Source organism: Triticum dicoccoides, chromosome 1B (assembly GCF_002162155.2).
Source record: "Triticum dicoccoides isolate Atlit2015 ecotype Zavitan chromosome 1B, WEW_v2.0, whole genome shotgun sequence".
NCBI classification, from domain to species: domain Eukaryota; kingdom Viridiplantae; phylum Streptophyta; class Magnoliopsida; order Poales; family Poaceae; genus Triticum; species Triticum dicoccoides.
This window is the reverse complement of record NC_041381.1, coordinates 659,420,426-659,431,622: the sequence shown is the minus strand read 5'-3', so window position 1 is coordinate 659,431,622 and position 11,197 is coordinate 659,420,426. Positions and strand designations below refer to the sequence as shown.

Here is an 11,197-nt window from a genome sequence, read left to right as displayed (position 1 = left end):
CATTTCTAAATTTCGTTTCATAAATTTGAAAATGTTCTGTAATTTCAAAAAAAGTTCCAGCCTTTTTAATTTTGTTCACATACTCAAAAAATGTTCATGTTTTCTGAATTTTCTAAAAAATGTGTTTTAACCAAATTATTCATAATTTCCAAAAAAATCATGTTTAGAAAAAATTGTTCGTGATTTTAAAAATATGTCCCTGATTTTTCGAAAATGTCGTAGTTTTTCAGAAAATTGTTCCAAAATTGGAAAGTGTTTTTGTTTGCCAGAACATTCCATTTTTTGAAAAAAGAAACTACTTTTGAAATTTCTAAAGTAATTCGGATCTGCAAAGCGTGTCTACTTATTTATGTTTGATGCTAAGTTATGAGCACATACGAGTGCAAGGTGAACTGGTAGGAACACATCATCTGAATCTCTCGATCCTGTGTTCGAATCCCCGGTATTGCAGTATTTTTTGAGCAATGCTCGTTCATGTTGATCGCCATCTTCATGGGCCGGCCCAGTCGGGGATGCTCCTGTGCGAAGCCGCAGCAACTTGACGCAGAGAGCATCACATAGGAGGTCCCCTGTTTGATTACCTGCACGCTTTTCGCGTTTCCACAGAGTCTGGCCCAATGGAGATGGTTTGATGGTATGCAGGCTTTGGGCCACTTTTGCGTGTCGTCTGGTCGCCTGCATTTACCCAGCATGCATCCTTCCCTGTAGTGTAAATAGCACTAGACCGAGCCTGCATGTGAAGAAACGATCGATCTGAGTGTTCTTGGTGGGTCTGGCGGAGGGGTGCTTTGAGTTTTGTGCGGGCCAATTTTTACGTGCGAGTCAGGCAGCCTAACAGCTCAGAGCTAGCCTGCTAGAGCCTAGTTGGGTTTGATGCAGGTAACCGAACGCAAATATAATTCATGAGCTTTCCAAATGTGTAAAAAAATTCAAATGAAATTGTTTCAAATTTGGTGAACGCCAAATCCGTGAACATTTTTATAAAATAATTGTTTATTTTCAAAAATACTTTTTTAAATCCGCAAAAAGTTTTTAAAATTCGTTAAAATCACTTTTTCAAATATGCAAAAAAATCAAACTAGTGACTTTTTTCAAATCCACAAACATTTTAAAATTTCAACTATTTTATAAAAGTCAACGGTCTTGGACAGTAAAATGGTAGGCATGTGTGCGTTGTTTTTTTGGCAAGTCATGGTAGTTTGATTTTTTTTTATCAGCGATCGTTTTTTTAGGCAAGTGGCGATCGGAGCGAGCGAGGGAGCGCGTTGGTGGGCCGACCCGCACAAGCGATCTATGACAACCGGCTTGTTTGTTAACTGGCGCAAAGAGCGCCAATTAGGAGACCTCCTTGTACGCGCTCTAGGAAAACTGCTGTGCTCATTGATCCTAGGAAAAAGCTGGTTGCTCCCATCTCGGCAAAAATATATTAATATATTATTTTAAAAAATAGTCACTAAAAATTCGAAAATATTTAGGAAGATCTGAAAATATTCATAAATTTTAAAGTTCACGTAATGAAAAGGAGAACAAAAAAACAGAAAATTGATTATAAAAGGGAAACAAAAAAGTAAAAATAGAGAAGAAATAATACGGATGAAAACATTTTATTTTTATTAAGCTTGGGTTGCTTACCAGGAAATCCAGAAGCAAACTGTTACAGGAAAAGTAGAAAATAAAAGCAAAGAAGAGACATAAGAGCGCTTTCTGCATTTTACATGCAAAAGAACACTTTTGCATTTTCTCTAAGAGTCATTTTAGAGTGCATCCGGACGATATGGATCGTTCGTCGGAGCGAATTTGACGGTCCAAATCCGATGCAATACGCTGATGTCACGTGTATTATATCAGACCCCGGGGGGCATTTTCGAAAGAAAAAATATTTCGAACTGATCAGATTTTCCCTCCCAAATATTTCGAGGGTATTCTCGATACGAATTTCAGGGCTATTTTCGGTTCGATTTTTATCCCGTTCGCTAGGGTTTATTCCTCGCCGCCGCTAGGGTTTTAATCCTTGCCAGCAGGATCTAGCCGCGCGTCGCGGCCCCTCCCTCCCTCCACCCCAATTCTCTCGCGATCTCGCACCACCTTTTCAACGAAGAACACGAGAGGAGGCGCACTGCCCTCCCTGTGGCGGCCGCGGGCGAAGATTCGGCGCCATCCCACCTCTCAGTCCTCCATGCGGGTGCCTATAGCCACAAGGTTATAGGCAACCTCTTTCCCACACCCCAATTGGTTGTTTGCATCCTCTACATCACCTCTCCGCCATGGCCGCAACTTTGCTCTGGCCATGCATCTCGTACGAAGGCAAGGTGGTTGAGTATGGATCATGTTCTACGGGACTAGATGAAGCCGGCTACCGGCCTCGACGGCCAGCCCCATTCGTCCAGCCCCGACTGCAAGATCTACGAACGTTCAATCGTTGCATTCATACACTTATACATTTCATTCAACATGTATTCTTTCAATTTGGCTGATAGGTGAGATTTGGAGATCAATAGAGATGATAAGCTATTAATTTTGGAATGTACTATAAACAATTCATAGCTTATGTTGCTCAATATTTATGATGCTCGCTTCTTCTTGTGCAATTGTTGGATGGGATCAACAGACTTGACATGTGCTTTATAAGAAAAATTAGATTCACATGGGATATCCACCGTTTCAAGATTGGTGTAATTCTTATTATGATGTTTTAGCCTTGTTAAAGGGAGAGTAATGATCCTCGCAAAAAGCAGAGAGAAAGGAATGAACATTCGATTCTTCCATATGTTGCATTTCATTCTTCTGTGTTTAGTTATGTCCAACATTTGTTACATGCACACACTTGACAAGGTTAGTACAAGTAGTAATTTTTTCTTTGTTTTGCAGGGCTATGACAGAACATGCTATCTGATTCCCTGAGGCAGTATGGATGTACCATGGCCACACCACTGTGCTCCTGAAGGCGATCCCTTCAATTCAGCATTGCAGCACCTGCAGAGGCCCCCTATAGTATGTGCTTTACTCTTGTTATCCTATGCTCTTTTTCATTGGCTTTGCGGCCTGCGTACGAGACATTGACTGTGCCGTTTTCTGGATAGCTGGGATTGCGTGTTGAATCATGCAGTATTTTTTCTTCTGTTGTGAGGCTACGCTCATGCTCGTACCTTTTTCTCTCGTATGAAAATAGACATATCATAATCTATTATTCTTCTAGGGTTGCTCTTTGAACCTTCCCCAGGCGATGTTACTGTCACATGGTAATAAAAAGCAAATATAGATTTCTATGTGATCCCATAGAGACCAAATTTATTTCAAGCAAATTATTGTAACCAATATTATTGAAGTTTTACAACTTGACTCATCCGCAATGGACTAAGAACACGGCTAGGAAACCTTCTTCGGGACTAAAACCCAATCACACCCTACTCTATCGTTTTGTGGCCAAGTGTACACTCCACATGTAAGAATGAACCACACTGCTGGACTAATTGTTTGCATCTTCGTCGTCTTCAACCGCAGCTGCATCCAATAGCCTAGCATGGTACTGCTTGAACCTATTCCTGTATTTCATTTTGTTGTAGGATGAATCGACAAGCACAACAGGTAGCTCTCTTCTGAATTTCTCGATGTAGGCTTGCATGCGAGGATATGTTAGTATCGTTTCATAAGTTTCAGAAAATGACAGAATTTTAGGTGTTACTCTACGTACTTGGTCATATTGCATCCTCAGTTTTACTCCCGTAAATAATTTGATGTTCTTCAACATGTACAGTGCACAACAAGAACTTTAACATTTTATGTTGTTAGATCAGCATTTTAGATATTAACAATCTAAAACAAAAACAAAAGCTAATATTGTTGACTGACATCTCATCGGCTTTTGGCACATTAATGTTTCATACTAGCTACTGCGTCACGTTAATGTCTTCCCATGCATTGCTATCTATCCTATTGACTCGCCTCGCTGCTCTCAGATGTGCTTCCATCCCACGTACCTGCAAGCCTAATGGGATGAGAAGTTGCCTACGACTAATACTTACATACGATGTTAAATCCTTTGTTATAATTAAATATGTTGAAATTCTCACCACGTTATTTACTTTTTTCGGTACCATACAATGGAAAAGTGAATTAGGAACCTGACCTTCCTTCTGGGGTTTACAACCACAAGTAACCAGTGAATGTTTAAACTGTTCGTAGGTAGGAAAACCTGGAGCGCACAGATAATTATATCAACATGTATAGTAATAAAAAAATCTATTATATGTCAGGTTAAAATACCATATCGTGTTTCAGGTAGCTGGTGCCTTGTGTTGTTCCAGGAATGCATGCCAAAGCGTCCTCGTAGCACTCCTCTATCCTACCATCTCTTTCGAGCTTAGTGACGCCGGCCACCCTCTCAATGTAAACCAGTTGGTCGTCACTTGTGTCAATTGGTTCATCATGACGCATGAGCTGGATCGCAGCATCAACCACCTACAACAATAATCAAGTTAATTGTATTGTACAAAAATGAAACTTCATAAACTAATTTGTGAAATATCTTACTTCTTCACCTAACCATAGGCCATCTTCAGATTCATCTTTTTGGGTGAGGCATTGCAAATGCTTCTATACCACGACAATGTCATCAACTAAGACCATTTGTTTTTCACGATTTGTAGTGTTGATTAGTGAGGCAACGAAATCCTGTTGAACCACGTCTAGCTGGTCACTCTGGGTTTCAGGAACTTCGGACCTCTTTTTTAAGTTGCTAGAGCCGATTTTCCTTTTTAATTGTTCGTGTCCTTGGAATCATTTGTAGACTCTAATGGAGTCTTGGTTTTCCTTTTTTTTTCTCAGTATCGTACGAAGCATACTCGTCATTCTAAAATAATTGCAATACCATCCTTTTCTTTTCGCCCCCATGATTTGGTGGCGTCGATTCAACCACACATACTTCTTGTTGCTTTCGAAAGGATTTATCATCGCTGTCATCATCTGTGAAGGCACGGGGCACTTCAGGCTCTCGCGATCCCGTAGCCTTCACAGAGTGCTTCTTACTCCGTCTGTTGAACAAATTCTGTCATACGAAATAAACCGCGTGTTAGCCTTTAGCAGATTCTTGCTCAATTATAGGTAAAATGTGCATCACCTGGAAATATTCAAGGCTTGTGGTGGCTTTGGAATGCATTTTCTTATCCAAACTAGGAGCACCCTGGATATCATCCACCTCTTTCAAAAGCTTATGAACACCACTGAGATCCTGTTTGATTTTTACAGCAGCTCTTCCGAATGCTTCATCCTGTACGTGGAAGATCATATGCTATTTCTGAAACGACAATGATTGTTTCATAATTAAGTTAACATGCGCACGTCAAAATCTTCATCAAGGTTCTTCATGGGGGGGCTCTATGTCATCATTTTTTATTCCCTGCTTACAATCGTGCTTAGCAGCGACCTCTGTGACATTTCCCTGGTCAGAAGCCTGCTCAGCATTCTCAACAGAGACCTCCATTGGGTGTGAAGGTGCCCCGATGTCAGAAAGGAGTATGTCCTCCACTCGTGGAAATATTTCATCGCATTTTCCTTTATGATATTAGCTTACAGTTAGTCTGGGGTGTTTTCATAGTAAACTAATTTAGAAAAAACCTTGTACACGTAAATTTAGAATTATATATACTAATCTCATAATTCTAGGCTTACGTTTAATTCTTTCCTCTATGAGCTTGTCATTTGTACGGGTACGCCTAAGGCACTCATCCATTTTCTTTTCAAGGGTGCACATCCTATCGACTTGTTCTGCACCGGCCTCCCGCACGAGGGAGGCAACTTCTTGCAAATCAGTCAATACACGTCCGACGAGTACCTTAATCTGAGTAACGGCATACTAGTTGGAATGTTACAATATATATTTGTGCCTGATGTAACTCATTTACCTAAGCGCTAGTCTTCGGTTTGGCCAGCGTACCATCTCGTGCTGGAATGAATGGCCTCATCAGGTTCTCAACATACTGCAGTTTAGTATCGTTAGTATGATTTAGAATATATATATGTTACATAATCTAGGCAATGTGCTGACATTTTACCTCTCCAACTCCCAGATAATTATTCTGAATTATATTGTCAACCTTTTTTGCCTTCTCCTCGCTCTAGTTCTGGATCAGCGGTCTTAACCTTGATTCATACGAGGTGCTAGAGTCCAATTGTTGCACTCTGAACTTCTCGTAGTACCATGTCTGCATGACAACGAAAGCAGTTTACAAATATTCTTGTACATTATGTAATGTATATTAGGTAACTGATAATTGTACAACTACGAATTACCTGCAAGAGTGATAGATTCCCCTCCACAATTGCCTCACCATTTACAAAATTCTTCACGCTATCCAGAAGATAGTCAAGCGTTAGCTGTCCAAGATTTCTGCCCTTTATCGTCTCAATGTTTCTAACAATCCCAATGTATTTGTTATCCGCATACTCCTCTTTTGTTCGGCATACATATTTGCCCATGGTGTACAAGAAAAATGGCCTGACAAAATTTGGTGTGCTGTCGCCTTCCATCTTGGCTAGCAATCCTTCGAAAGTTACTTTGGTGTCATTACAGTCTTTCAATTTCTTCCACAACTCCATATTATCATCAAGATTTGAAGGGACGTGCTTCTTTCCATGGCAGGGCATGCCTGTTATATGCGCTACATCTTCTAGTGTGATCCTATGTGGTCTCCCATTGATGATAAAGGCATCTTGCTCTGCATCTAATTTTGATGCTAGGTGTCTTGAAAAGTCCACCCAGTCCTATCAAATGGATGTACACGTCTAATTTATTTATTCGTGTCACCGTTGCAACACATGCATGGGAACTTTTGCTAGTAATAATAAAGCACAGATTGACTCCCTCGGGTTCACCATCGCAATATGCTTCTTCCCGTGAATTTACACTTCCAGTTTGAATCTTTCCCTAATAATAAGGCATGGGTTGACTCCGTCGGGCGCGAGGTGGTACTAATTCGGGGAACCATGTACCACGTCGTGTGCATTGAACGATGTCCACCCGTGCGCTTTGGCCCAGTATATCAGGCCCACATATCCTGTTTGAGCGCAGCCAGCAGCAAAGAATCGCGAGGAGATGGCGACGGCGACGACGACGGTGCAGGCGCAGCCAGGACTCGATGCACATGAGTGGGACGAGGTGGCGTACCGGCAGGGCATCTTGCGGGAGCGTGACCTCTCCTGCCGCACCCTCTTCCGCGCTGCATTCTATGACTAGCGCGACGAACCCGACTCGAACGTCCTCCTCGTCGCCGCCTCCAGCGACGGTCCTTCTCGCTGTCTTCCTGCATCTCCTCCTTCGCCTCTGCCCATGCCCCCCAGGTTTCGCCTCCCCCTACCCTTCTCCCCCACTCCCTACTCTATTTTGTGTGTACAAACACCCCGTCCCCATTGATTTGATCCAGTCGACTGCCACCGTGCTGGTCGACCCCGTCTGCATCGTCCAAGCGCACAGCAGCACCGTCTCCGACGCCAAGTTCTAAAACGATCCGATTCAGCCGCTGCTCTTCAGGTAAATGCCTCTTCTTTCTGCCAAGGGTGTTCTCAATCAAGAAGGAAAATTTACAACGTGGTCCATGGTTTGTGACAGCTGCGGGGATGACGGCCACATTCGGGGTTGGAGATGGCATGAGATGTAGAGCTTCCTTCCGCCACTCTCTTTGCAAGGTAATGTACGAGAGCTCTCATTTGTGGCCTAGTTTGCTAGATTAGTTGGGATTGTGCTTAACCACCCGTTCTTACATAGATGTACTTTCACTAAGAAGAAAAAGCTACATTTTTTACCATTGCACCCCCCCATGAGATCATGTTGAACCAATACTTGACTTGGTTAACCCTCAGCATGAGTATGATTCCAACTAAACAATTGGACATGCAGATCTGACAGTTCTTTGTTCCTGTGGAAAACACCAATTCTCTTGCCCTCCATACTTTGATATATGTTTCTGTCAATTTCTAGAGGCCCTTGGGGTGCACGGTCTCCAATACCAGAAAATAATGCCATTGCAATTAGCAAACAGGTCAGTACTTCATATTTGCATACTTTCACACTGTTTGAAGAAAGCAAGCAGCACACCAGCCTCTTATGTGCATTCTGTCCTCATTATTCTTGTAGAATGCTTGATTCCTTATGGTTATGGTGGGTATGATTTTCTCCACTACGCTTCTCTCAAACATGATGGATCTCTTTTCGCGGCAGCGGGTGATACACCAGTTCTCTCGTCCTAAAAATAAAAAAGGAAAGAAGGGTTTTCCGGGATTGACAACAAAGAAAAATAGGAAAGTGGGAACCCATCCGGTAATAAGAAGGAAAGGAGGGAATTCGGGGATTCAAAGCAAAAAAAAAGTGGGAAGTTGTCCTGTAATAACAAGGAAAGAGGGATTCCGGGAAAAAGTGGGAAGCCAGACGTCCCATAATAAGAAGAAAGTGTCCTAATAAGGAAGAATGGAGATAACAAAGAAGAAAAGGAGCGGTTCCGGGAATTGATAATAAAGAAGGAAAGGGAGGGATTTCTGGGATTGACAGAGAAAAATAGCCTAGTGATTTTTTTGTCATTTGTTTTGTCCCGTAATGAGTTGATTGATCTCTAAAAAGATTGTGGGAACAAAGTAAACCAGCTAGGAATCAATCAAAAGTCTCCCCCCTCAAAAAAATTTCATCCTATGCCACTAGCTATAATCCCACAAACGAAGTTTTACCCCATCCATAACTCGAGAGAAAATTATGCTAGAATTGTTTATTTATTGTTTATAATCACCGGGAAAAATTATGTTAGAAAATACTATGTCTAAGTCAGAATAAAGAAATTGTTTATTTATTGTTCATGTACAATAATTTTTTGAGAATTATAATGAAAAAGATAATACCGGTTAAAAATAGGTGCTTGATTGTTGGACACGAATAGTGCTATGCTACACAGTCCCTAAACCTAGCCAACATTGGTTTATGAAAATTCCTGTTACCTCCGTAGTGAAGCAAAAATATTGTACTAAAATGGACTTTACTATTTACGGTATAATGTGATATGTCTTGGGCATCACTAAGAAACTCCAACAAAGACATGAAGAGATACTCAATACCAGGTAGATATTTCTATGATATAAATTCCACAAACCTTTCAGTACACTTCTGAAATACGTTCAAATTTTTTCTGCAGTACATATTTTCTTGGCAGGATGGAGGATTTCAAAGAGTTTGTTCATGTCATCATGCCTGGCGGTGTGTGGTGGAATGAGAGGGGGTCTTGAGTAATTGGGTTAGGAAAGTGTGGTTTTTTTTCACCCGATGTAACGCACGTACGGGCATTTGTGCTGGTCTAAAACATATTCTCAAAAAAAAATCTAAAACAAGAAAAAAGAACTGCAATCTTTGTGTTGGTTGGAAACGCCGTGTCACAGCCGAAATCGCACGTCTTCGTCAGATCACAATTTGTCGCGCTCGATCGGGGATCCGTTGAGTTCGACAAATACTGCAATCATCAACAGCTACGGCTACGTTTCTCACCACACTTCGCATGTGAAGCGTGGCAAGAACGGGGTAGGCAAACTGAACAAATAGGACGAAGAACTTCCAAGGTAGCGGGCAGGCTGCCGGAAATTGCCTAGCGTGGACGAGCTCGCTCGCTCCCGGTATCGTCATGCGTTTGTTCACTTCCGGACTTGGGGCGTATGCGGTATTACCGGACACGGACGCAGTATATTTAATGCGTGTACGTAACGGACAGAGACAGCGTGAGACTCCCCGACCCCGATATGACGGTGCCGCCGTCACGGAACCACCATCAGGAGCATGTGTAAATGGAGCTGAAGGCCTGCAACGTGGTGAGCAGCAGTATGCTGATGGCGGCGAAGAAGGTGAGCATCAGGAGCATGTCTTGACGTGCCACCGACCATCGTAGTAGCGGTTCACGTCCTCGATAACCTTCTCCATGGTCGGCACCTTGGAGTGCTGCACCGACCGGCTCCTGCCATTGCACAGCTTGGCCGCCTCGCCGTCCCTTTTCTTCATGTGGTTGAGCACGACACCCCGCTTGCGGAGCAGTACAACATCATCGTCCGTGTTGATGATGCCGTTCATGAGCTCCGTGTACCGGATGAGCACCAGCGGGCCTAACGCGGCGGATGAATCGAAGGCGACCAGGTTCTGGAGCACCACCTCTGTGTTGCCGACGAGGGTCACCGCGGGGAGGTAGAGCGCCGTTGTCTTGCGGTTGAAGGCGATAGTTGATGCACTGGACATGTTGCCGTTGGTGGGCGCAAGCTTAACGCCAGAGCTAACCAGCTCGGACACCGATGGGATCGTGATCTCCTACTGGTTGGCGTCGGCAAACATGAAGGACTCAACATGCATACCAGGTATACCGGCGAGCAGCTTCCACGATGCCTTGACCACAAGCTCAACCGGCTTCATCAACCGGACTCAACAGTTGCATCATCATGTGCTTGCTGCCGGTGCCGGTGGAAGGCCTCTCCTCCTGGCCTTGTCTGCCGCCGCCCGGTTGCTGCTCCTCAGGGACAGAGATATGCACTTTGATTTCGCCGAAAAACGGCAGGGTGGTGTGTGCGGTCACCGTGTCAGTGAGCATGGGCACCGCTGGCACGACCAGGTGGTAAAGCAGCTCGAGCAGGTGTGCTGCTTCGTGATGTCGCATGAGGTCGCCCGCGGTGGGAGCGGATAGTGCCGATCAACATCCAAGCGATGATGACGGCGGATATGAAGGAAATATGCTCTAGAGGCAATAATAAAGTTATTATTTATTTCCTTATATCATGATAAATGTTTATTATTCATGCTAGAATTGTATTAACCGGAAACATAATACATGTGTGAATACATAGATAAACAGAGTGTCACTAGTATGCCTCTACTTGACTAGCTCGTTAATCGAAGATGGTTATGTTTCCTAACCATAGACATGAGTTGTCATTTGATTAACGGGATCACATCATTAGGAGAATGATGTGATTGACATGATCCATTCCGTTAGCCTAGCACTTGATCGTTTAGTATGTTGCTATGTTGCTATTGCTTTCTTCATGACTTATACATGTTCCTGTAACTATGAGATTATGCAACTCCCGTTTACCGGAAGAACACTTTGGGTGCTACCACACGTCACAACGTAACTGGATGATTATAAAGGAGTACTACAGGTGTCTCCAAAGGTACATGTTGGGTTGGCGT

The 11,197-nt window shown here is 43.1% G+C and overlaps 1 pseudogene; it reads left to right on the top strand.

The window, feature by feature from the left end:
* Positions 1-7,090: 7,090 nt before the first annotated feature.
* On the top strand, positions 7,091-8,241 carry LOC119350825 (annotated as a pseudogene).
* The last annotated feature ends 2,956 nt before the right edge of the window (positions 8,242-11,197 follow it).